We start from the raw sequence: 27,702 nt of genomic DNA on the forward strand, positions 1-27,702 counted from the left end.
GGCGAGGTGTGGCTACACGGAATGTTGGCTCCGCAGGGCGGTTTTGCTCGTGGGTGTATCCCAAGCAGTGCCAGACACCATAGTAGATGCTCAGTAAGTATCTGTGGAAGAAATGAGTACTGCTGCCCAGTAAACAGTGAGCTACCCTAAGTTTTCTTTGAGAAAAAAAAAAATCAATCTGGTCAGTCTTCCCACTTTTTCTCTACGAAAAGAAGAGGCAAGTGATTGGGAAGTTCAAACAAGTCAACACGAGGCTGCGAATCCTCCAGTTTTCACTTGTTCATTTGATAAGCATTTGTTGTATGTACCGTCTGGGCACAGCTCTGGGGATACAGACATGAATCAAACACCATCGCTGCCCTTGAGAGCTTACAGATGAGTGAGAGCGAGAGAGCGAATTCAAATAAAGCCTGGTGAAGGCCCTGAGAGAGTGAAGGCTAAGATGGGTACAGAGGTGAGACGCCCGCGTTTGCAGGCAAAGAGGGGGGCAAAGAGCCCCAACTCCTGCCAGGGAACATAGCACAAAGTGGTGAAGGGCGCAGGGCGAGGCTGACAGAAGAGACTGGCTGCTCAGCACGGCAGGGGTACCTAAAGGGAAACAGGTTTGAGGCCAGGGCCCTGGATGCAACCACAGGGTCTGTCTGGTGCTGGAGGCCGCCGCCTTACTCTTGCGCTGACCAGCTTAGACAAGACCCATTCTTGTCCTCTGGTATATTCCCTGTGAAGAGACGCCGCCCTTGCAAGTGGGGAAGAATGACATGGGGAAGAGCAGAGCACACGTGGGACATGGGTTGTGCCAGAAGATTAGGAGAAGACTGATGAGGTGGGGGAGCGAGGGACAGAAAGCAAGTAAGCAAGAAAAAGACAGATGTCAGAAGGACCAGGTGGATGATAGAGATAAGAGTGAGAGAGGATCGGGGCGCCTGGGTGGCTCAGTCGGTTAAGCGTCTGCCTTTGGCTCGGGTCATGATTCCAGGGTCCTGGGATCGAGACCCACGTCAGCTCCCTGCTCAGCAATGAGTCTGTTTCTCCCTCTCCCTCTGCCCCTCTGCCTGCTTGTGCTCTCTCTCTCTCAAATAAATAAATAAAAATCTTAAAAAAAAAAAGAGTGAGAGAGGATACCAAGAAAAACAAATGACAGAAAGGGAGAAAACTGAGAGACGTTATAGAGAAATACATAGTAAAGGGGAATGGGTGGTAGAGAGAGCGATGAATGACAGAGTAAGAGAAAAGGATGATAAATAAGGAGATGTGAAAGAGAAAGAGGATAGCTTCTTTACTAATTTATGCAGTCATTTACTGTGACAAGCTCCATACTAGACACTGAGGGTACAGAGCTGACTAGGATAAGGGGCCCTGTTTTGAACAAGCTTGTTATCTAGTGTGTTAAATCAGCTCTCTACCTCCCAGGAGCAGTATGAATAGACTTGAGCTGGATTCCATCCTAGCTGGGAATGCCCCTCACCCCAGCGGAAACACAGAAAATCCCAGAAGTGCACGGCTCTAGAGGCCCAAGGCCTAAAAAGATAGTCCTGAGAAGAATGGCCCTGCTGGGGAAAACATGGGTTGAGTGGTAACAGGCCAGACACGGACAAGGAGGTGTGAGAGGAAGGGCAAGGGAAGCTGCTTGTCAAAGTTCAGGAACCAGAGCCACAGGTCAGCGGCCCTGGCTAGGATTTATGGGGAGGAAAGGCAAGTGAGGCCCCCACTTTTAACTATAGTGCTCTATTATGGGTTTCAGAGTGCCCAGCAGGGAGGCTTGAAGCACAAGAAGACCTTGGCGGGGGAGGAGGTGGGGGCTCTCTTCCAGAGTCTCATGCACAAAGCCATGATGCTAGAAATCCTTCCAGCTACTCTTAGGTGGTAGTCACCCATTAACAACTATGTATAAAGCAGCTCACGGAAGTACTATGTACTGCTACATACTATGATCCATGTGTGTCTACTGTGTACTATGCTTCTAGGCACTGAGGGAGAATACAGTGGAGAACAGGGTACCTCACTTATTTGGGGCCCTTCTCCCATATCCAGGATTTCCGAAGTTCTTCTGAGTCCAGGGTTTAACATGTGGGTGGTCAGCCTTGATACCACTTTCTCCCCAACCCTCCAATCCCTCACTGAGTTCTACTGAGTCTTCTTTTATATCTTTCTGGCTTCTCTCTCTCTCTCTCCTCATTTTCATTGAGACTATTGCACATAATCACACTTCTCCTCCACGGAACCTGCCACCAACCCCTTCTGTTCTAGTCCAGGCCCTTAACACTTTATATCCGAAATACTGTGTCAGTCCGCCAGCCAGTCTCCCCTTATTCCACCTCTAGTCATTGCTTTTATTTATTTTTTTAAGATTTTATTGATTTACTTGAGAGGGAGAGAGAGAGAGAACATGAGTCGGGGGGGAGGGGACAGAGGGAAGGGGGAGGCAGGGAGCAGGGAGCCCGACACGAGGCTCGATCCCGGGACCCTGGGATCATGACCTGAGCTGCAGGCAGACGCTTAACGACTGAACCACCCAGGCACCCTCCAGTCATTGCTTTTAGATCATATCATGTCAAACACCCATTGAATCGTGGCACTGGCCTATTCAAGAATCTTGGGTGGCTCCCTATTTCTTACCCTGTTCTGCATCAAATATAAACTGGATCCGACTTTCAAAGCCGTCTGTAAGATAGCTTTACCCACCCAGCCCAATCTCCCATGGCTGCGCTCCAATCATGTCCTGCAACCAACTTTGTGCCTTTGCTGCTGGTTTTCCAACAGAATCTAGCACAGGCTCTGGAGATGGAGCACCTTGGTTTGAATTCCAGCTCTACCACTTAGGAGCTCTGTTCCGTTACCCGGGTGACTTCACTTCTCAGAGCTCCAGTTTCCATTGTAGTAAAATGCGGATAAAATACCTAATTCGTGCGGTTGTAAAGAACAAATGAGACAATGCATGTCAGCTGCTTAGAACAAAGTCTGGTAAGCCCTCAACCAATTTTAGTTATTACTCTAACTGTCCCCTTTGCCTGGAATCCCGCTCTCATTTTGTCAATCTGAATCCTACCTGTTCTTCAAGGCACCGCTCAAGTACCATGTCCTCCCGGGGGCTTGTCCTTAGTAATCAAGTCCTCACAATTTGGCCCATAATAATATGATGGTTTTATATTGCTTATCATCATTTCATCCCACCAACTGTATTGGGCCAGTAAGCAAGGAGACAGACACGAGTAGACGGATCTTGGTTCATATCCTAACTCTACCACTTTGGATGCGTGATTCTACACAAGTCACCTTAACCCATCTGAGCTTTGATTTTCTTATCTGAAAAAGGGAAAAATAATCCTTACCTGGCTGGGTTATTGTGAGGATTGAGGATAATATTCTCAAAGCATCTGAGACACAGCCTGATGCATAACAAGTGGTCAGTAAATAGTACATAGTCTATAACAAGGATTATCAGCTCAGACTTGTCCTTCTCGATGGTTCAAGAGTACTCCCACTGGGTTTGTCTACCCACTGTCAAGGTTCTGCTACACCACTCCCTTGTCACACTTTGAAACGTAGCTTACAAAGGCCCCTACTCGCTAGGGTTTCTCCAGGAGTAGGAAACAATCCCAAAGGAGACAGAAGCAAGGCAGTAGGGACTTTGGGACCATGGGGAGAAAACCACAAACTGGGGGAAGAAAAATCCTAGCAGAGGAACTGCCGCTAGAGCTGGGGCCTTTTAGCCCTAGTTTGGAAAGGAGAGGAAACTATCTATAGGGTCCGATACTTGGTCTAGTATTATTCCTAAACATCCCTAGACTTGGAGACAGTCCATACTTACATTCCACTCCTAGATGTGTGACCCTGGGCAAGTCACTTCCCTGAGTTGTAGATTCTTTATCTGTAAAATGAGGAAGATAACTATCCCTTACTCACGAGTTATAGCCTGGATTAAATGCAATCATGTGTTGAAATCACTTGGCATAGTGCCTGACATACCATGAACTTAAAAAAAAAATAACAACAGGGACCACTTATTGAATACTTAAGATATGCCACGCACTAAGCACTTTGTATCCATTAATTGATTCTGTCCTCACTCCAACCTTATCAGTAAGAGCTATTATTATCCCCACTTTACAGATGAGGAAACAGAGACACAGAGAGCTGAACCACTTTGCCAACTTCAGAAAGCTGAAATCGCTTTGCCATGAGGATGAGGCTCAGAACCTCCAGTCCTTTCTAGGATACCGCAGGACCCCTCCTCCCCAAAGAGGGACCTGTCTCAACGAGCTGGTATATCTGTAGCTTCTCCTAGCTATTTCCATAAGAAGCAGTCAGAAAAGGAAAGTCCCGGTGGTCCTAGAGTTTAAACCATACCCTCTTTATGCAGTGGGGAAGAGGGATGAAGAGAAATAAGCAGAGAGGAAAGAAAATGCCAACCACCAATCATGCAGGTCCAGGCCCTCACCATGGAAGGAATGGTGCCAGTGGCCTGCCCTTTCTTCCAAGCCTGGCTCAGGTACTGTCATTAGCACATACCCAACCATTCATTATCCCAAAGTTCCTTTCTTAGGAAGCAGAAAGAAAGGGATATTGAAGAAAGCAAGCAGAAGGGGGTGGGAGAGAGGCTACCAGCAGTACCTACCATGGAAGTTGCCCCTGGCGGGGAGATGGCTCAGGAGAAAGCTGGGTATCCAGCCAGCTCAGGGGCCCAACAACCCCTCCAGCCAGCCCCCGGGGCTCCTTTCTGCAGGCTGGATCTTCCCTTAGCTGGGACCCATCTGCCTTCCTGTTAAGACCTCCTGAGCTGAGGAGCCATCAGCCCCAGCTCCTGAGTGTGATCCAAGGGGCTCAGGCACAGTCAGGTCTCAGTTCCGAGAACAGAGAGGAGGAGGATTGAAGGCAAAGTGTGGCCATCAGCCGGTGGACCTAGACGTGGCCACAGCCATAGGGACTGAAGGCCAGTGTCAGAGAGCGGGACGGGAGTGAAGACGCAGCTCCAGAAACCAGCCAGCACCCTGGTGGCAAAGGGAAGGATGAAAGGCAGTTCCAGCAGCATAAACAGCCCCCCTGTTCCCTACTCCAGCCTCCTCTGGGCCCCGGCCCACCCCCTTCCACAGCTCAGGGGCCAATAAGGAAGCTGGGCCCCCAGCCACTGCTAGAACTCAGGAAAGGAGCAAGGAAATGATGTTTGGGAAAGATAAAGCGAGTGTCTAAAAAGAATTTTTAAAAATACACGTAAGTGAGAGAGAAAAATACCCCAGACACACACACTTAAAAGAATTCCTGTGCTTCCTGAACTGAGCTGACCCCACCCAGCCATCTCCGTAGGTCCGCTGGGCCCCAGAAAAGGGAAGCCCAGATCAGCCAAGCCTAGCAGCCTCCAGGTCCAGAAGAGCAAGTAGGAAGGACTACGGCTTATTTTACATAGCTGGGGGCAAGTGACCTAGAGATTTTCCAAGGGGAAGGTCCTGCTGAGACAGAAAGACTTACAAACCAGTCTGGGTCGTATTTTACAGGATCTGCACTTCCTGTGGGCATCTGAGCAGATCCAAGGAAAACCTCATTTCGCAGCAGAGACCCCAACTCCAGAATAGTGGCGCTTGGAGTCAGCATCCCTGGCTCTGCCATGAATTTGTTCTGACCTCTGGCAACTTACTCCCCCTCGCTGAGCTTCCGTTTCCTCTCGGCAAAATAAAACATTGCACTCCATTGAAACAAACAACCCTTCCAGCTATAGCATGCTCTGACGTCATAGTCCTAGGCCCCAGGCTGGGGCTTCAGATGATGTCCTCACTGACCTGTGCGACAGCCAGAAACCAGAGCAACCCCACGTGAATTTGTTGCATATCCCAAGCCCCAAGTCAGGCATCAGAGTTTAATTTCTCTCTGGGATTTAGAGTTGGGGGTTTCCCTTTGTAATACTCCTTATCCCCATTCCAGTTTCCCTTGGCCTCTGGTCCTAAGTCCAGCAATTTCTGGCCCAAGAGGGCTTACATGAGCCCCCTCAGGACAAGAAGGATGCCCAGACCATTCCTCTCTGGGGAAATCATGCCCGGAGGCCTCTTTCCCTCTCTTCCCTCTGTACCGCCCAGGGAAGTCTGGGTTGACTTTTGTCTGTTCCCCGAAAGGCAGGTGCCATCCAAAGAAGCCCTATAGGCCCTCCTTTGGTAGTTAGTACTGTATAGAGGAAGGCTGGGGATTTTATGGGCATATCAATCTGGCTTGGAGTCTCAGCTTTACCACTCACTCCTTGTTTGGCCTTGCGCATGTCACAGACCTTCCATTTTTCTCACCTGCCGGCATTTATTGAATGGGGCCTGCTGTTAATATTATCTTCTACCCCAAATAATAATGGGCAAAGTACTGTTAACAGCAAGAAAAATAACTTTTGCGAGCCAAATGAAGATGAAAGAGAAAGGACTAGTTAAAAGAAGGTTCAAAACCGATGGTTCCCAGAGAGGAGAGGGCTGGGGGGGATGGGTGAAACAGGAGATGGGGATTCAGGAGGGCACTTGTTGGGATGAGCACCGGGGATGGAAGTGTTGAATGGCCATATTGTCCACCTGTAACTAATATAACACTGTATCTACACTGGAATTGAATACAAAACCTAATAAAAAAAATAAAGAAATAAGTAAAAGAATGTTCAAAAGCCAAACCTAGTACTCAAGTACTCAGAGCTTCTCAAACTTTCGTGGGCATACTAATAGCCTGGCCATCTTGTTAAAATGCAGATTCTGAGTCAGTAGGTCTGGAGCGGGCTCCAGATTTGACTTTCTTACAAGCTCTGCAGTAATGCGGACGCCGCCGGTGTCATCACCATTCTTTGACAACACACAATCCAGTACCAGGATAACCCCTGGTCCGAAAAAGCAGCAGGATAAACAGGCTCTTCTCGTGTCATTACTCAGGCCTCGATGCCCAGCCTTCCCTAATCTTCTGGTCACCAAGTGCCTTCTTTCCTCCTTCCACTCAGCAACCTAGCACCTAACAGTGCTTCCCTGATGAGGCCTGCCGATCCCCACGTCCTAACAAAATAAAGAAAAAAGAGTTTGACAGCAGTCTGGCCCTCTCAGTAGCCAGGTGAGGTTGAGGAAATTATGATGAGAGGTGCAAACATGCTCCTGGGACTTGCTGAGGTAGGGGAGGCGGGGTGGGCAGATGAGTTGGGGAGTCACCAGGTGAGGTGATAGGATGGGCAGGTGGGCACAGACAGCACATACTTGAAAAATCCAAAGGCAAAGGAAGATAAAAGAGGAACACAAGCAGCTTGGCCAATTTGGGAGTTGAGAGAGAGGCTGGGGAAGGGGGTGGGGGTAAAAGGGGTATCCTCTCCCTTAGCACTGCTGAGTTCCAGATTAGGTGACCAAGTATAACCTCCTATGTTTGGGGGAAGGTAAAGATGAGTGCTTTTCTTTTTTTAAGATTTTATTTATTTGTCAGAGAGAGAGGGAGAGAGAGGGACACGAGCACAAGCAGGGGGAGCGGCAGGGGGAGAAGCAGGCTCCCTCCTGAGCAGGGAGCCCGATGCAGGGCTCAATCCCAGGATCCCGGGATCATGACCTGAGCCGAAGGCAGACGCTTAACCGACTGAGCCACCCAGGCGTCCCAAGATGACTGCTTCTTTTCCAAGCACTCAGAAAATAAGAACTTGGCATGGGTGCAAGAGGAGGATGGGCACATGCAGGTGAAAGTGGCAGATAAGCCAGAAGCTAGCTCCCAGAAGAGTCCTCTGGTAAAAAAACTTGTGAGAGATGAGGAGCGGGAGGCAGAAAAATTCTGGAACGAGTGCCCTGGTGGGCTGTCACCCCAGTCTCTTCTGACAGCACTACCTGTCTCCGACCCTGGCTCCCAGCAGACCTGTCAAACAATACTTAGAGGCAAACAGAGAAAGAGAACCATAGCTCTGCCCCAACCCAGGGCAAGAAGGAAAATATGGCCTGTGTTGCTGGGGATTGTGCTTAATCCGAGGTCTGGGCCATAACCTACTGCAGGCTCTTTCCTCTTTTGAAAAGTGTTTAGATAAGGAGAAGCACAAAAGTGTCCTTGATTGGCTCTGTTTACTTTCTGTGGTTCTTCCAGCCTCCCCCTGAACAGCACATTCCACCTGCCCCATATGAAGGAGTCCAAGCTCATCCTGGCCAGCTCAGCAGGAAGGGAAGCCTGCACACAGACTGGTGGACAGAACAATGCACGGCTTGTTTATCTGACAAAATAGGGGAAAAGCTGCTTGATCACCATGGAGGGATACAGAGCTACGAAGGCCCACTCACACCCCACTGTTAGTGGGGGGCCTTGCAGCCTGGTGATCCAGAGACCCTTTCTTTTTCTTTTTCTTTTTTAAGATTTTTATTTATTTATTTGACAGCGAGAGAGGGAACACAAGCAGGGGGAGTGGGAGAGGGAGAAGCAGGCTTCCCGCTGAGCAGGGAGCCCGAAGTGGGGCTTGGTCATGACCTGAGCTGAAGGCAGACGCTTAACTGACTGAGCCACCCAGGAGCCCCGAGACCCTTTCTTATTACAGACCAAACCAAGGGGGAATATGTACATGTATGTGTGTATGTGTGTGTGTAAGTGTGTGTGCATGTATGTATAATTTTAAAGACAACTTTTACAACAGTGGCTTTCTCGTCAGTCTGGGGAAGTTATAATTTGGGTCACCTGAAATGTGGGTATTTTATGTAGAAGGGGCTTTGGTATCATTCTGCCTCCCCACCTTCCCCACCTCTTCCAACCTCCCCTTACTTCTCTGAATACTCAGGTCAAGTTCTTTTGTATAAATCTGCTGGATCCCCCTCTCCACACTCCACCTTGGGGTCCATCCCTAGCTAAAAGGGAACCCAGGGTAGTGAATAAGAAAGGGAATGCTGTGGTGGAAAGAAAGACTCCCTCAAATGCTGTGGTGTGTGTCAGGGGGTGCCTTTTGGCTCTCCAAGTAGGCAGTGATACCTCATCTGATTTGGGCCTTTATGTTTGGCCTTCTGTTTTCATGTATCCATTTTCACATTGGAATCTTTAAAACATGGGGACACCTCTTTTGAAAGAAGATCGGAAAGAGGCAAACTGTGAATGATGCAGGAGAGCCTTGCAAATATGAGGAGCTAAAAAATGCTTAGTACTTCAGAAACATACTACTTGGAATTCTCTTTCAGTGTGCACTGGAGAGCATATTTTAGTTTTTCTATGTATAGTCTAATAAGACATACACATCATAGACTGCTTCTTGTCAGTGATCCCAAAGGCAGGGAGGTTGACAGTGCATATTTCACAGCTTCTAGAAGCAAGGGGAGCAAGTCAAGACTCTGAATAATGAAAGAGACTTTTTCTCACTTTCCTGTATATACAAAAGCTAAGAGTCTATCACTAGAGGCCTCAGGGAGACTTCTGGAGAGCACACAGGGAAAATGACAACAGGTTCATAGAGCACCATCTTCTGAGTCAGCTTCTGCTATGATGCCCAATTTCCTAAACCAACACCCAGAGTGATAAAGAAGGTGGAGGTTGTTTGTCCCCCAGCTCTGGTTTCTATTAGTAATATTTGTCGTATCCCATGGGAAGGAGGTTATGGGAATAATACAAGATTTCTTTTCTTCTCCCCTTAAGCCAAATATCTTCTTCTGCTCAAACTCAGTATTAGAGATACCTCTTTTCAGGGGGATGATGGAACCCACAGAGGTTTCCCCCAAAGTCAAGTCTCAAAGCCCTTAGAATTACTTCTGGCCACTCTTCAACTCATCTCCACTACTAAGGACATGAAGCCAACAATAGTGAATACCCCAGTAGAACCAAGAACACCCACTCACTCTGCTTTGAGCAAACATGACAATGAGGAAGGGCCAATGCTCAGTGGAGCTGGACCACAGTGAGCTAGGTGGACAGTAGTGGGAGATGAGGTTGCAAAAGCGCCAAGGACAGACGGTGGAGTTTTCAAAGGCCAAGGTAAGAAGCATACATTTAAATCTCACTGCAGTGGGAAGGCAGTGGACATTGTTCAGCAGGAGACTACCATGATTGAAGTTTTATAAAGATCTCACCTGACTGATGGATTTAGGTAGGACAAGAGTAGAAGCCAGGGAACCAGTTGAAAAGTCTCTTGTAGGTAAGAGATGATGGTGGTTTGTTCTAGGGAGGAAGCAGTAGGGTAGAGAAAAGAAGCTTGATTAGAGATATCTCGAAGAGGTAGAGCTGACAGGACTTGTTGATGGATTGAATGTGGAGAGTGAGGGAAAAAGAAGACACCATGACATTTGGGTCATCTGGCATCTGTACCTTCTTAGCACAGAATTCATTCCCGAAACTGAGTCATTAGGAGTTCTAAAAAAAAAAAAAAGTTGGCAGTCTTCACCATTCTTTTATTCAAGCATTGATGGAACTTCCATCTACATTTAAGGTACATGGAGAGGTACTATGGGACATGCCAAAATGAAGAATATATAATCCCTGCGCTCAAAGAATTTATAATGTGATAGGGGATGAATAGAAATACCTAAGTAACCACTAAACCCTAACGAGAATGTCATGTCATGAAGGAAATGCTGACAGAAGGAGTGTTTAAAAAAGGAGAAAGCACAGCTGGTTAATCAAGGAAGACTTCACAGCACCTCTAAGCTAAGTCTTGAAGACCCAGTTTAAACTGGAGGAGACTGGAGAAGTCGTGCCAGGTTTTGCATAAACAAGAGGGGGAAAAGCAGGAATATGCTGAATGAAGAACGTGTGGTTTCTATAAGGCACACAGGAAGTAAAATAAAAATGATGGTAAGAATATGGTGGGCCACAGTGTCAGGGTAAAGCATTTACTTAATATAACCCAAGAGGCAAAAGAGAGGTTTTGGAGGTTCCAGGATAGGAGAGCAACATGGTAAAAGCAGTGTATTGGGAAGGTTATGCTGGTAGCCACGTGTAGGACGAATTATGTGGACAAATACTGAAAGCACAGAGAAGTGAGCAGGCTAGCACCACAGATACGATAGAGCAAGACAGCGGGGATGGAGCAGAAGGGAAGGATGGGAGGGAGGACATGAGAGACAGAATCAACAAGGTCGGACTACTAATTAAATATGGAGGAGAGAATGGGGTTGACGTGACCATGAAGCACGTGGGAGAACAGTGCTATTACTCATCTAGATAGGGAAGTCAGAGCAGAAGCTGGTTTCAGGAGAAATGTTTGATTTTAGACAGGAGTTTGTTTCATAGGCTGTTGAATTATGTAGATAGGCATGCCCAGCAAGCAGCTTAATGTCTGGGCTGCAGTGCTAGAAAGAGATTAAGGCAGGCTCTGGACCTGCGGTCATTATCCCAAGAGGAGGCAGTGGATGCTGCTACAGTGGACGCAACTGCCCGTAGTAAATGTGTGCAAAGAGGGTGGGTGACGGGTCTCCACAGAACAGCTAGAGTTCAGGTGGGAGAAGAAGAAAAGCTAATCAGAGAGACACAACAATAAAATGCCATTTTCAATGATATCGGCAATATGTATTTTTAAACTAAGTGTCAGCAAAGTTGCAGGAACACAGGCATTCTTACGCACTGCTGGGTGGGAAGGGATATGGGTACACATTTGCTGGAGGGAAATGTGCCATAGCAAGAGACATCAAAGTGTTCCTACTGTGCTTGCTTCAGCCAACATACACTAAAATTGGAATGATACAGAGATTAGCATGGCCCCTGCAAAGAATGACATGCAAATTTATGAAGCACTCCATTTTTCTCCCCTGGAATTAGACAGCATTACTGGTTGTGCAACCTTGTGAATACACTAAAAACCACTGAATGACACACTTGAAAGTAATGAATTTGATGGTATGTGAATTACATCTGTTTTAAAAAATGTTCCTACCCTTTGATCCAGTCTTCCCACTCCTAGGATTCTATCCTAAGAGAGCAAGCAGACATGCACACATTGATTTATGTACATGAAGTGTCATGTACCGCAGGGATATTTATAATGCTAAAAACAGGAATATCCTAAGAGTCCAACATTTAGGAAGAGTTAAGTGAAGTATTATACATCTACAGGAAGGAATAATAGTCTGCCATTAAAAACCATGTTTCTCAAGACTACTTAATGATCCTGGAAAAGGCTCACAATATAATAGTAAGTCAAAGAAAAGTACATAAACCTGTATGTAGTACCAGCCCAATTCAAAAAATATATATGCATGTACCTGTATACTCATGTATAATCATACACATATTAAAAGGCTGAATACAAATACACTATATCTTCCCAGTAGGTATTTATCTCTATGTGGCGGAATTAAGGGTCTTTCTTTTTTTTTTTAATATTAGATTTATTTCTTTTTTTTATTATGTTATGTTAATCACCATACATTACATCATTAGTTTTTGATGTAGTGTTCCATGATTCATTGTTTGCGTATAACACCCAGTGTTCCATGCAGTACGTGCCCTCTTTAATACCCATCACCAGGCTAACCCATCCCCCCACCCCCCTCCCCTCTAGAACCCTCAGTTTGTTTCTCAGAGTCCATAGTCTCTCATGGTTCGTCTCCCCCTCCAATTTCCCCCCCTTCATTTTTCCCCTCCTGCTATCTCCTTCCTTTTTTTTTTTTTTTTTAACATATAATGTATTATTTGTTTCAGAGTGTCCATCGACAGATGAATGGATAAAGAAGATGCGGTGTATATATACAATGGAATATTATGCAGCCATCAAAAGGAATGAAATCTTGCCATTTGCAACAACGTGGATGGAACTGGAGGGTATTATGCTGAGCGAAATAAGTCAATCAGAGAAAGACATGTATCATATGACCTCACTGATATGAGGAATATTAAGGGTCTTTCTTAATATTTTTTACGCCTTTACAAAATTTCAAAGCTTTCTACACTACACTGCATTATAGTTGAATGAGAAAAAGTTTTCAAAGAAAAAAGACACCGTTCTACATGGATATATCATTTACCCTGACAATTGTCCAATACAACTGTCTGATACATTTAAGTTAGGAATCTGCAATTATACTTGTAATTCCACTTAACTATTTCAAACATCTGGATTTTGCCCTCAGGTAAATCAGCCTAGAGCCCACCAACTAGCAAAATGCTTCACCAACAAATGATTGGCTGCTTGGTAGTGTATTCCTCTGTTTATTCTACTACTAAAACAAAACCAAAACCAAAACCAAAACCAAAAACCAACCCCCCAAAAAAACAACAAAAAAACCCCAAAACAAAAAATACCCCCAAACCCCTTCATCTGACAGGTTTTTTAACCCCAATATCAATACTGGGAGCTGTTCTTTGCTGTGAGAGGTGGCCAGGGCTGGAAGAATAAGGAGCAAGTTGAAGAGAGACCAGGCAAAGGAAAGGAGTCAAGTCAGGGTCAGCATCAAGGCTGTGCCCAGTGGGTTGAAAGAAATTACTACTGAGGGCATTTTTTTTTAAGATTTTATTTATTTATTCATGAGAGGCAGAGAGAGAGAGAGAGAGAGAGAGGCAGAGGCAGAGGGAGAAGCAGCCTCCCTAGGGAGCAGGGAGCCCGACGCGAGGCTCAATGCCAGGACCCTGGGATCATGACCTGAGCTGAAGGCAGACGCTTAACCAACTGAGCCACCCAGGCGTCCTACTCAAGGCCTTCTTGGCTATAGTTTCTTCCCAAGTGCCTGATGAACTTGGTGGGACAAAATTGCATGAAAAGGGGACAAGGCACAGGAAAATCTGGTGTGGGGTGTGGCAGCAAGTACCATTGGTGAAGCCATCTAATTGCTAATATTTGTATACTGTTCACAAAGAACTTTCATAGACACCGGTCCATTTAATCCTTACAACCACCTTATAAACTCCACTGCAGGAAAGACAAAACTCAGGCTCAGAGGTGAAATAAATCACACAAGGCTTGAAACCAAGTTCTTCACTTCCAAATTCCTGTGCTTTTTCCCTAAACAGTGGTTCTCAAAGTTTTTTTTCTATAGATCAGCATCAGCATCAGTGAGAACTTGTTTAGAAATGAAATTCTGGGGAGGGGGGTGGGAGGATGGGTTAGCCTGGTGATGAGTATTAAAGAGGGCACGTTCTGCATGGAGCACGGGGTGTTATGCACAAACAATGAATCACGGAACACTACATCTAAAACTAATGATGTAATGTATGGTGATTAACATAACAATAAAAAATTAAAAAAAAAAGAAATGAAATTCTGGGGCCCCACTCCAGACCTTCTGGATCAGAAACTCTGGGAGTAGGGCCCAGCAATCTGAATTTTAACAAGCCCTCCAAGTGATTCTACTGCACACCCAAGTTTGAGAGCCATCACTCTAAAGAATGCTACCATGCATTTTAAAACAGATTTTCAAATGGCTTCTTTAAAAGCCCAGTGATGGGTATTAAGGAGGGCACATACTGCATGGAGCACTGGGTGTTATACGAAAACAATGGATCGTGGATCACCACATCAAAAACTAATGATGTATTGTATGGTGACTAAAATAACATAAAAAAAAAAGCAACTGATAAAAAAAAAATACTGGCTGCTGGGCACCTGGGTGGCTCAGTCATTAAGTGTCTGCCTTCGGCTCAGGTCAAAATCCCGGGGTCCTGGGATCGAGCCCGCATCCGGCTCCCTGCTCAGTGGGGAACCTGCTTCTCCCTCTTCCTCTATCCTTCCCCACTGCTCATGATCTCTCTCTCTCTCTCTCTCTCTCTCTCACTCACTCAAATAAATAAATAAAATCTTTAAAAATAAATAAATAAATATATAAAATAATGTCTGCTGATGCTTTGACTTATGTGGGGTCTTGTCTTCCAAGGCAGGCTGGGAGCCTCTCCTCAACTGTCAGTGGCTGTGTACATAATCGAGTGGGCTGCCTGAATAGAGTTTGGGCTCCAGGGGCAGGTGGGAACATACTACTTCATGGTGAGGAAGGTGCCAGAACCAAGAGGGCCAATCTCTGCTCACATCTTCCCTGTTTGAGGGGGTATGGGCTGGTGAGTAGCTGCCATATATCTACCTCCCTTTCTGAAGTTTCTCTCCATAAAGGCTTTCACATGGTTCCCCAATGTCCTGCATAAGCTCCTGGGAAATTTCCTGTTATGATGTATTTACATTTGCAAACCTCTAGTTGCTCAAGCTTTTCATTTCTTTGGTTTTCATTTTGTTTTTTTTAGAGGGTTTTCAAACAACAATTTAAGAAAAAAGGCAGCAATTGAAACAAAATCATTTTCCTTCTGGGGAACATGAACTCCCCTACTCATGCCTCCCCAATCCACTCCTTACCCAGTTTCCTCACTGCGGGGTAACTGCTTGCTCTCTCTCTCTCTCTCAGGCATGCATGCACTCCTGCACTCAATCATACACATTCCTTCCCCTCGGGATGGAGAATAAACAAATCAGTTATTTTTTTAAAAATTAGACTTGACTTAAATTGGATTTTAAATTTTGTCAAGGTAATGCTTGTAAAATTGAAACAAAACTCATACATAAATATAGATTTAATTTGAAAACACTAAAGCTAAAAGACAGAATCACAATGAAAATTATAAAGTATTCAAAATTCTAGCAGTGAACAGAATTTGTTCATTGCTTTGTCCTCAGCATCTTGAATTGTGCTTGCTTGGCTCTCAATAATTGAATGAATGAATGAATGAATGAATTCAATTCTAGTACCTATGTAGAAAGGGAAATATATTTTTTTGTATTTTTGTGTTTCCCTTTCTACGTAAGTACTAGCATTGAAAAATGGGAGTCCACATGTTGGAGGCCATGTTGGGAGTCCACAAGGAGTATGAATGCACAGCATTCAGGCAAGAGGGCTTTGACACTGGAGACATGTCCTGTGGAACACTGAGAAACCACAGAACTTTAGGGTATCCTGACCTGCCCAGCACAGAATATATAACGTCTACTAACCTGCAGGCAAAAAATCTACATAAAGGAGGCCATGCTTGAGGTCTGACCTTGAAGGAAGGGTAAGGATTGACCCAGATGAAAGGTACTCCTGTAGAAGGAATAGCATGTGAAAATCATGGAAATAGGAGGGAAAAATGGTGTCCTGAGATTAGGATGTGAGAGGAGGGGTGGTGAGAGGTACGGCTAGAGAAGCAGGCTGGGCCAGAACATGGGAGAACTAAGTCGCTATGTAAATGAGTTTGGCTTTCCCACAGGCACTGGGGAGCCAGTGCAAGATTTTAAGTTCGACAGTGGCAGAACCAGATTTGCATTTTGGAAAGATGTATCCGTTGGCATCAGGGAGAAAAAAGGCAGGTGGACCACTTAGGAAATAAATGTTACAGTCCAAGTGATCTCTGATTCAGGGATAGAGTGGAGAGGTATATTTGAGAATTGTCTTGTCTGGGAGGTAGGACTAATAAATCCTGGTGTCTGATTGGACAGATGTGAGGAGTAAAGAAGAGGAGGGAGTCCAGAATGTCTACCAGATTTCTCACTTCAGTAAGTGATTCAGCCTGTCACCAATACCAGCAGAAGAGTAGGGAAGGAAATCAATCCAATTTTGGACAAGTTGATTTTTAAGTATTTCTTTTTTTTTTTTTTAATGCTTTAAAACACTTGCAGAAGGCAAACCATTCAAAGAGTACAAAGGCATAAACAATAAAAAATGAGTCCTCCACACACCCGGGGAAACCACTGTTAACATTTTCTTGTTTATCCCTGGGAAGCAGTATGGTATAGTATTAAAAGCATAAGTTCTGAAAGCAGACTGTCTGGATCTGAATCTATTACTGCTAGCTGTATGGCCTTGGGCTGGTTATTTAACATCTCTGCCTCACTTACATCATCTGTAAAATGGGAATTATAAAAATAAAACACCAAAAAAGCATACAAGAATATTGTTCAGAAACTTGATGTTTGTGCTAACAATATATCTTGGAGATAATTTCATATCTGTGTGTACTTTTCCACAAATTTTTAACAACTGGATAGTATTATACCATGTGAATTTTGTTCAGTTTATTTAACCTTTATCCAATTAATGAAAACCGAGGTTGTTTCTATTTTATTTTTGCTATTACAAATAATGCTGCAGTGAATATTTCTGTAATCTTCACACACACAGATGATTATATCTATTAGATAAAGTGGAATTGTGGTTCACAGAATATGTGAATGTTTGTGATAAAGTCTCCTGAAATCCAAAGAGGTTATGTTAATTTGCACTTCCACCAACAATGTATTACAGCAATGCTTTTCAAACCTTAATGGGCAAACAAATCACCTGGGGTCCTCATTAAAATGCAGATCCTGATTTAGTAGATCTGGGTTGGAACTGCATTTCTAACAAACTCTGGGTTGATACAGATACTGCTGGTCCAAGGATCACACTCTGAGTAGCAAGGTATATAGCAAGGTGTAAGAGTGCGTTTCTCCGCATGCTTGCCGAAAAATAACGTATACCGAATGCTCTGAGTTTTGCCATTCTGATAGGTGAAAGTTGTATCTTAAGGTAAGAGTTGTTGCTTAAATAAATCTATATTTCTTTAATTATGAGTGTTGGTGAGCATCTTTTCATTTATTTTTATAGACCAACTTTCTTTTTTTCTCGACTGCCTGTTTAGGTCCTTTTTTCTCTTTCATAATGATTTGTTGGTATTTTCCTTAGTGATTCTCAATCTCAAGAGCTCTTTATATATAAAGGGAACAAGCTCCCATATCAGATGCAAAATCTTCTTCCCAGTTTTTTGTCTTTAGATTTTGTTTATGCATTTTTGTTCTGCTGTACATTTTAACTTTGGTGCAGTCGAATTTAACAATTTTCTCCTTGATGGCTTCCTTTGTGTCTTGTTTTGAAAGACCTTTAATATTTCAAGATAAAATCATATATTAAAAATCATATACTAAACTATGTCTTTGGATCAATTTCTAGACCTAAGTATGGTCCATTGATCTGGCACATGAATATGCGCCAGTTTTAATTAAACTGTTTTAATTACTGTAGTTTTATATTATGTTTCAAAGGAACTGGTCCCTTTCTCCCTTATTACTCTTCTTTTTCAGACCTTTCCTGACTAATCTCATAGATTTATATTTCCATATGTACTTTAGAATCACCTTGGGCATGCTAGATTATGATGTGTCTGGGAGACAGCTTGGTGAAGAAGTGTAATGTGCAGTTGAATCCGGAATCTAGGAGTGTGGTCTTCTCTGGATATAGATATCTGGGAGTTATCAGCAGTACCTGAAGCCTCTCAGGAAAAGTTCATAGAATGAGAAAGAGAGTCTGAGACCAAACTTTAGGTTAGCAGTTCTCGAAGTTCAATACTCAGACCAGCAGCACCAGCACTACCTGAGAACTTCTTGGGCCCTGACTGGATCAGAAACTGTAGGCAGGAGGGCACCAATATGTTCCTTAACAAGTCCTCCAGAGAATTCTAATGCACACTCAAGTTTGAGGACCACTGTTTTAGGGTATACCAGTAGTTAGGAGACAAATTAAGGAAAAAGAACTGAAAATAAGCAGTAGGAAGAAAACCAGGAGAAAGAGATGTTTAATAATCAAAGAGAAGAAATTTCCAAAAAGAAGTATTCAACAGGGCTAATATTTATTAAGCAACAACTTCTTCCAAAGGGCTTTATACATGTCATCTTACTTACTCATATGACTCCAAAGGTAATAGAAATCTTCGTACAGATGAGGAAATTGTGATTAGGTAACTTGCTAAAGGTTGGCCAGTTGGTAAATGATTTGATGCCAATGCTATTATATATCAATGGCTACCTTCCTTCCTCTGTACTATACTGCTGAAAAACTCTATTAAAATTGCCCATTGGAAAAGGAGAAGGAAGATGCTCCTTCCCTGTTTTTTCAACCTGGAGGACACTAATGCATCTTGGAACTATACAGAGAGGAGTGTTGTAGTAGTGGAAGAAGCCAGACTGTAGTGGGGAAATGGGAGGGAGGAAAGGGAGACAATGAATATAAGAACACTTTTCAAGAGCTTAAGGAGCTGGGCTGTGAAGGGAAAGAGGATAGTTGTTAGAGGAGAATGAAGGTCAAGGGCAGATGATGTTTTTAAGAGGAAGTGATTACCTAAAGATACTTATGTGTAATTGAGACTAGTTTATTTTTTTTAAGATTTTACTTATTTATTTGACAGAGAGAGTGAGAGAGCACAAGCAGGGGGAGTGGCAGGCAGAGGGAGAAGCAGACTCTCTGCTGAGCAGGGAGCCAGATGTGGGACTCAATCCCAGGACCCCAGGATCATGACCTGAGCCAAAGACAAGCCACTTAACCGACTGAACCACCAAGGCATCCTTTGAGACTAGTTTAGATTGGGAATAGCATTCTATGGGTCTAGAACAATCTTTGGTCCCGATCTCTCACCTGAGCACCACACCAGTTCTACCTATGCTCTACAACTGCCAGTTGAATCTCTATGTATCAGTCACCTCAAACTGAAGAGAAAACCAAAGAAAAGCCAAACAAACATTGACATCAAGCCTAACTCTTCCTACTTTAGCTTTTTAAAAATCTTATTTGTTTGCTTTACATCTTTAAAAGTCTGACTGGCTCAAACCTTGTAACCACGATTTACTTCTCCTCTTCTTTAGCCTGTGTACTGAATCAGTCACCAAGTCCTAGCTTTGAAATATCTCCCCCATTAACTCTTCCAGTCTACTCTACATAAGCAATCATACCACATGGCCACCCTACATCCAGTCCAACCCACACCAATTTCCCACAAACACCAATTTCATTCTTATTCACCTATTCACAATCCTGCATTAGTTCCCCACTGCCTACTGGGTAAAGTTTGCTTTTCTGGACTTTCTATAGATTATTCAAATTTTCCTCTTACTGATTCTCTACATAAATCTTAAGTTGGATGGGCTTCCTTAATAGTCTCCAAACCTATGTTTCTCTCCATCCTCTCTTTATGCCTTCCCACATATCATTTAGGAATTCAGCCAACCTCCCCTGTTTTTAATTTTTTTTTGCAAGCTTCTTGTGATGTTCTTCTTCCAATTTTCATAACCACTTGCTGCTGGTATCACTCATTTTGACAATCATGTATTTCCTTGCTCAACCATTTTACCTATATATGTCTCATCTCCCTCCACTAGAGTTCAGAGCTAGAGCATACTTCTGCTATGATCACCACCACATTGTTTAACATATTGCTATGTACATGCTAAGCACTCACACTCAAAAATATTTATTAAATCAATGACATTGTATCATGGGAACTTGCTATTTAAAGAGATATTTGGTGAATTAATGTTTAGAAAATGCCTATTTCTTTTTAATTTTCAAATGTCATATTAAAAACAGTACACGTTCACTGGTGATATACCTGGTATCAGGTAGTGTTCTAGGGATTTTCTCATGCAGTACCTATTTAATCTTTACCATATCCCTGTCAGGTGCGAAGTACAGCCCTGAATCACCCGTAAGGACAAGACTATGAGATGGTTAGAGGCTTGCCTAGTATTTCCATGATTTCTACTGAGTACTCACTCTACACTTAAATCCCCCAAGTCCATTGCTCTATTCTTCATAACAGATTCCTTTCTTTCCATTTTTATTTTTTAAACAGGATCCTATGGTTCTTAGTTGAATTATAAACATTATTCTTCTAGAGTCTTGGTGTAAGAAAAATTCTAATTAACAAAATAGGTAAATAATGAGTATATTTATATCTCAAGTTTAGTGTCTAATTACAGTTACTATGAGTAATGAGAGAAAGTACCATTGTGTCCCCAAAGTAAATCTGTGCCATAATGCAAAGGGGGATGAGATGAAGCAGGGTGTTGTATTAACATTTGTAATTATGCATCTTATGTTCCAAAAATGAATTGTTGTTTGACAGCAAGGGAAAATGACAATCATAAGAATTATGGCAAAAGCACATAAGGTTAATCAACATATAATCGACTCACAAACATGCACATTTTAGATGTTTTCTTTTACTGGTGTTTATGATTTATTATTTAGAAACACTGTAAACTAATCTACCGGAATATATTTCCCTATTAAAGATGCCTGAAATGAAAACACACACACATAAAGTGAATTAATTTTTTATGACACATAGTAGATATATCACTTAAGGGAGATTTTGTTCCACAAATGCAATAAACTACACATAATGAGGTGTCGACTTCTTCAGTGATACTTAGTCTAAAACACACACGTATACACACACAAACACATACTTTGGGGGCAATTTAAACCTATTGGGAGAAAAAGACTAGATTAAAAACTCTTTTTTCAGTATCTCCTGATGCATGCTTTATTAAACATAGCACACCCCAAAGAAACAGGAGGAATACAGAATACAAATGACAACATTTTCCCAGTGACTGAGACTGACCCAGCTTCATGTCAGAAAAGATACCTTCACCCACCAGATGGCTATTGGATGTCTTAATGTAAGAAGCCAACAACCATTAGTTCAGTTGCACAGACCCACACCTAGAATTTTAACTCTCACCCTATCTAAGAGTTAATTAACTCACTTTATTCTTTCATTGAGACTAGCAAGCATCCCAGGTCAAGGCAAAGCTAAAGCCTGGGTGACTGAGAAAGACTCAATTATCCTCTTAGACCAATTTACACTTGATTTTGCTCTGGGCTCTACTGTGATGCAAGGTTACAACTGAGGATAATACAGGGTGAGGCAAGGGCGAAAGCATGCACGGCCTAAAGATTTTTAAAGTCATACAAGGATTTCTTGAAGATCTCAATTGAAATATTCAATTTAAATTCTCTGAGGATATCACTGAGACAGAAGCAAAGTAGGTAGGTAGGCAGGAACCAGCTGAGGTGTTTAGAGAGCAAACTATATAGTCAGACCTGGTTACAAGATAGTAGATATGCCAGTTACCTCATTTCTTTGTACCTCAATCCCTTCATCTGTAACATGGGGATACACTCATCCTAATACCTCATAAGAGAGCCATCATGATTAAATGACATGATGTACTTGAGAGCTGCTAGCACTGCATCTGACCCATAGTAAGTGCTGGGATAGAGGGTCAGAACTGACATTTACAGAGTGTCTATTACATCTGAAAGGAATCACAGTTCTTACTGAACCTCTTCAAACTTAGGTAGGAAGGCACCTTGGTGGAGCCTTTTCACCTGGCTCCTAATTACTAAGGAGAACTGAGTTCATCCCTTACTGGTATTAACATTTTCAAACCAACTACTGGGTAGACGACTGATACAGTACTATCTCAGTAACTATGGAACCATGCAAGTCCCAGTGAGTGGAATTCACCAAAACTCAGCAATGCTGATACAGTGAAAATAGATGGGTTCTCGAGTCACAGAGAGAGACTGGATTTGAGTCCCAGCTCTGACATTTATTAGCTATTTGGCTTTAGACAACTGGCATGTCCATTCTGAGCCTTGGTTTCTTCACATGATACCTACTTTGTAGAACTGCGGTGAGAATGTGAGATGCTCTCACTATTATATTCTCATGATCACACAAGGTTTCAGGCCAAGCAAGCTGCCCAGATCCTGGGATATAATACACAAGCAACACAGAGCAACTTTCCCTGTCCAGCTGTGGCAAACCAATGGCCATTGCAAGTGATTACCTTGATGAGCAATTGGGAGGGGAGAAGAAATTCTTTTTACTGTGGCATGAAAAGGACTTTCTAGCAATTCTTCCTCTTTTGGGGTATTCATCATAATAGTGATACTGAATCACATATAAGAGATCAGCCATACTCCCCACTCATCCTTAAACTTTCCTTTATTAAGCATTGTGCTTCTCCCAAGAAGTAGAGTAGCAAAGAATCACAAACACACACACACACACACACACACACACACACACACACACACACACACAGAGAGAGAAGAAGAAGAAGGAGGAAGGATATTACAAGAGAAAAATTTCCTAATCTCATACAAAGTTCATGCACCAAAATAGTTAATTTTTATTCAAAATGTTCCATTCTGTTGGAAGGGCCATGGGTACTTTAAGAAATCTATTCCTGAAGTGCAAAGAGAGACAACTTCAGGTAAGTAACTTTTACTGTGTGTAAATTTAAGTCAAACAAATTTTATGACTGGGGAAAAAGAGATGGGCCGTGATGTTCTGCTCTTTCCCTTAGGGAGAAAACCTGCACTGTATAACTTCTCAAAGACTATTCAAAGGCATACATTAACTTTATACTTAACAAAATTGAAGGATATTCTGCACCCTCATTACAGGGGAAAAAAAGGAAGAATATATCTTTGCATTAGGAGCCAGAGACATAATCATTTTTAGCTGAACAAGGATGCTAGAATGGCCAACCAATGCTTTCCCTTTGATTAGTTGGAAAGCAATCAATGCACTCTTGCTAGATTGGAGCTTTCACTCAAAATAGAAACTGGCCTGAAGTCCAGAAAGCTGGCAGTTCAGAGACAAATCCTCAGAAGGGATCTTGACACTTGCACTAAGATCCAGGTTTGGCATACTCATCAGGATCTAAGTTTAAGACTAGGTCTTGAAGAAGCTGTTAAGTAATAAGAACTGGTCAAACACACTGACCATCTTTAGGATTCATATGTTTCTTTCAACAGCTAAAAGAAACACCTTTGGTGCTTAAGGTTTGCTTAATTTATCTGTTTTTAATAAATACATTAGATTTTTAAGAAGACTACTTTGGGGAGGTGCAGTTTTAGGTTTACAGTAAAATTAAGAGAAAAGTACAGAGATTTCCCATATATCCCCTGTCCCCACACATGCATAACCTCTGTCATTATCTACATCCCCCACCAGAGTAGTACATTATTTACAACTGATGAACTTACATGGATACATCATAATCAACCAAAGTCCATAGTTTACATTAAAGTCCACTCTTGGTGTTGTACTTCCTATGGGTTTGGACAAATGTGTAATGGCATGTATCCACCATCAGAGTATCATACAGAATAGTTTCTCTACCTTAAAAATCCTCTGTGCTCTGCCTTTTCATCCTTCCCTCCTTCCTCCATAATGCCTGGCAACCACTGATCTTTTTACTGTCTCCATAGTTTTGCCTTTTCCAGAATGTCATATAGTTGGAATCATAGAGTATGTAGACTTTCCAGATCAGCTTCTTTCATTTAGTAATATGCGTTTAAGGTTCATGGCTTGATAGTTCATTTCTATTTAATGCTGAATAATGTTTTATTGTCTGGATGGACCATGGTTTATTTATCCATTTACCTACTGAAGAACATCGTGGTTGCTTCCAAGTTTGGGAAAATATAAATAAAGCTGCTATAAACACCCATGTGCATGTTTTTTATGGACACAAGTTTTCAACTCCTTTGGGTAAATACCAAGGAGTGCAATTGCTGGATCATACAGTAAGAGTATATTTAGTTTTATAAGAAACCACCAAACTGTCTTGCAAAATGGCTGTACCATTTTGCATTCCCACCAGCAATGAATGAGTTCCTGTTGCTCCACATCCTTGCCAGCATTTAGTATTGCCAGTGTTCCAGATTTTGGCTGTTCTAGTAAGTGTGTAGTTATATCTCATTGTTGTTTTAATTTGCATTTCCCTGATGACATATGACATGAAACATCTTTTCATATACTTATTTACCATCTGTATATCTTCTTTGGTGAGTTGTCTGTTCAGGTCTTTGGCCCATTTTTTAATCAGGTTTATTTTATTGTTGTGCTTTAAGAATTCTTTGTATATATATTTTTAAATTCTTTATTTAAATTCAATTTAGTTAATATATACTGTATTATTAGTTTCAGGGGCAGAATTTAGTGATTCATTGGTTGCGTATAACACCCAGTATATTTTGAATCAAAGTCCTTTATCAGACATATCTTTTGGAAATATTTTCTTCTAGTCTATGGCTTGTCTTCTCATTATTTTGACAATGTTTTTCACAGAGCAGAAATTTTTAATTTTAATGAAGTCCAGCTTATTAATAATTTCTTTCATGGATCATGGCTTTGGTGCTATATCTAAAAAGTTGTCAACATACCAAAGGTCATCTAAGTTTATTCCTATGTTATCTTCTAGGAGTTATATAGCTTTACATTTTACATTTAGGTCTGTGATCCATTTTGTATTAATTTTTATGAAAGCATAAGGTCTCTGTCTAGATTCATTTTTTGCAATACATTTGATTTTTACTAAAGACATTTATTCAAGTTAAACATTTATTTAATTTTGAATTTATTAAATATATGAGAAGGTAAGGCTTATGAATCTCAAGATGAGAGATTATAACATAATTGAGACTTATGCTTCTGTGGAAATCAAGTAGATAAACTTTTCCCTATTCCTCCCACTAAGTACAACTAAAAACCTTGGATATTACATGTAAAACAAGCATAAGAAGACTCATATGGTTTCCTTTAATACCATTCATTAGGAGAAAATATTTGCAAAACACATGCATGACAAAGGACTAGTATCTAGAATATAAAGAAAATATAAAGAAAATTTAAAACTCAAGAGTGAAAAACAAACAATCCAATTAGAAGAGTCTTAATGTAGTGAAGAAGACTTCTATCACAATAAGAAGGCAGACTTGCTAAGGATACAGTTATAAGTCCCCCCCCCCCGCTTTTTTGGCTTACATAGCCCAGGTTTGGAGCTGAGAAGCAACAACCTGGAAATGCTAATGGGCACAGACAAAATAAGTCCCAACAGAAGCTTGCTCTCCCCTCCCTATCCTGAGAACCAGAAAAATTTTAGACAATAACTGCTTTACTCCAGCCAAACACCACAGAAAAACTGTGGCCCCATCTCCACTCATGTCAACAAAGGCTGAGCGAAGAGCATAGACTTCCACCCTGGCCAGGCTATAATGAGGTCTTTTCTGACATCACTATGGCCAAGATGATGGCAGAAAATGCTGAATATGGAGACAAGACTTTCACCCATGCTGGGTGGTAACAAGACCTCCCTGATCCACAATGTCAATAGAGACCATGTAGGAAGCATGGTCACGTACCCCCACCTTGTGGTAACAAAGAACCCACTCCCTCTCCATACTGAGGTGGTATCAGAGGAAGCCTATGGAGAGTCAGAACTTTCACCACTACCTAGCAGTAAGGAGGCCACAGGGGGTACAGCAAGGAGGCACCCTACCTCTCCCAGCAAGGGAAGTATCAGTGGGGATTGAGCAGGACAAAGGAGCCTCCCTCCTCAGATATTAATAAATGCCAAATAGGGAATCTGGACTTCTACCTCCATGTGGCAGTACTGAGGCAGTAACCCCTTTCCCCTGCCAGAGTGGTATTGGAGAAAGCTGGAAAATAGAAATTTTAAATATGATTCCAAGTTTCATAACATAATACTCAAAATTTCTGTATTTCAACTGAAAATGACTTGTCATACTAAGAACAAGGAAGATCTCAAACTATAAGAAAAAAGATAATCAATGGAGACCAATATCAAGATGACAGAAATGTTAGGATCATATGACAAAGGAGCCATCATAAAAAACATTTCAATGAGCAACTACAGACATACATGAAACAAATGAAAAAAAATACAAATTCTAAGCAAAGAAATAGCAAGCCTTGGCAAAGAAATAGAAGATATAAAGAAGAATCAAATGGAATTTTAGAACTTAAAAATACAATATAAAAAAACCTAAATGAAAAAAAAAAAAACCTAAATGAATAATCTCAACAGCAAAATGGAAGGGACAGAAGGAAGAATCAGTAAACTTCAAGACAGAACAATAAAAATTACCCAATAAGAAATACAGAAAGAAAATAGACTGAAAAAATGAAGAGAGACCCAGAAACCCGTGGGATTATAATGAAAGATCTAACATTAATGGCACTGGTATCCCAGAAGGAGAGAGGAAAGTAGGACTAAAAAAAGTGTTTGAACAAATAATGCCTGAAAACTCCCCAACTTTGGCAAAAGATATAAACGTGCAAATTCAACAAGCTAAGCAAACTCCAATAAGATAAACTCAAAGAAATTCAATACCAAGACACATCTTGGCCAAATGTTTGAAAGCTAAAGACAAAGTCTTAAAAGTAAAGAGAGAGAAAGAAAGAGAGAGAGAGAGAGCCTACCTTTCCTCTGTAGGAAAGATAATTTGAAAGATATCTGATTTCTCATTGTGAACCAATGCAAGCAGAAGAAAGTGGCACAATATTTTTCAACTGCTAGAAGAAAAGAACTATCAACCCAGAATCCCATATCCAGGGAAAATATCCTTCAGAAATGAAGGGGAAATAAAGTCATTCTCAAATGAAGGAAATGAAGATATCCATCACTGGCAGACTTATTCTAAAAGAATGGCTAAAGGAAGTTCTCTAAAAAGGAAATGACAAAATAAGGAATCCTGGAATATCTGAAAGGAAGAAACAACTTGGAAAAAATACACACACACACACGACTTCCCTCTCTTCCGTTTTCTAAATTATGTTTGATGGTAAAAACAAACATTATAACAATGTCTGATGTGATTCTAACTGTATATAGAGTAAATATTGAAGGCAGTTTTATTATAAATGAGGGAGAATAAATGGATGTAAAGGAAGATAAATTTTCAACACTTAACCCAAACTGATAAAATGACAATACCAACAGACTAAGATAGATTATGTATATAGATAATGTAATACCTATAGCTACCACTAAAAAATCAATAAAAGGAGATACACCTAAAAACTATAGGTAAATAAAAATTGAATTCTAATCAATGTTTAACCCACAGTAAGGCATGAAAAAAAGAAAACAGAGAAATGAAAGAAAAAAAGTACAAAGAGAAAACAAAATAAAATGTTAGATTTAAGTCTTAACATATCTATAATTACATTAAATGTAAATGG

The 27,702-nt window shown here is 41.8% G+C and overlaps 1 protein-coding gene and 1 non-coding gene across 4 annotated transcripts in view; one reads left to right on the top strand and one right to left on the bottom strand.

Annotated features, from left to right (window-relative positions):
* Positions 1 to 27,702, bottom strand: part of SHROOM4 (shroom family member 4) — a 214,771-nt gene that overhangs the window by 47,917 nt on the left and 139,152 nt on the right. The window contains exon 1 of one of the 3 annotated variants that reach the window (XM_032397926.1): positions 4,616 to 4,988. The exons of the other annotated variants lie outside the window; for them this stretch is intronic. The gene's annotated coding sequence lies outside the window, so the exon portion shown is untranslated. Of the gene's footprint in view, positions 1 to 4,615; positions 4,989 to 27,702 lie in introns of those variants that run through there. 3 annotated transcript variants of the gene reach the window in all.
* Positions 11,579 to 11,678, top strand: LOC116627972. Its single transcript, XR_004298557.1, has one exon. It is a non-coding gene; the product is annotated as a U6 spliceosomal RNA (small nuclear RNA).

Source organism: Phoca vitulina, unplaced genomic scaffold (genome assembly GCF_004348235.1).
Source record: "Phoca vitulina isolate PV1807 unplaced genomic scaffold, GSC_HSeal_1.0 scaffold107, whole genome shotgun sequence".
NCBI classification, from domain to species: Eukaryota; Metazoa; Chordata; class Mammalia; order Carnivora; family Phocidae; genus Phoca; species Phoca vitulina.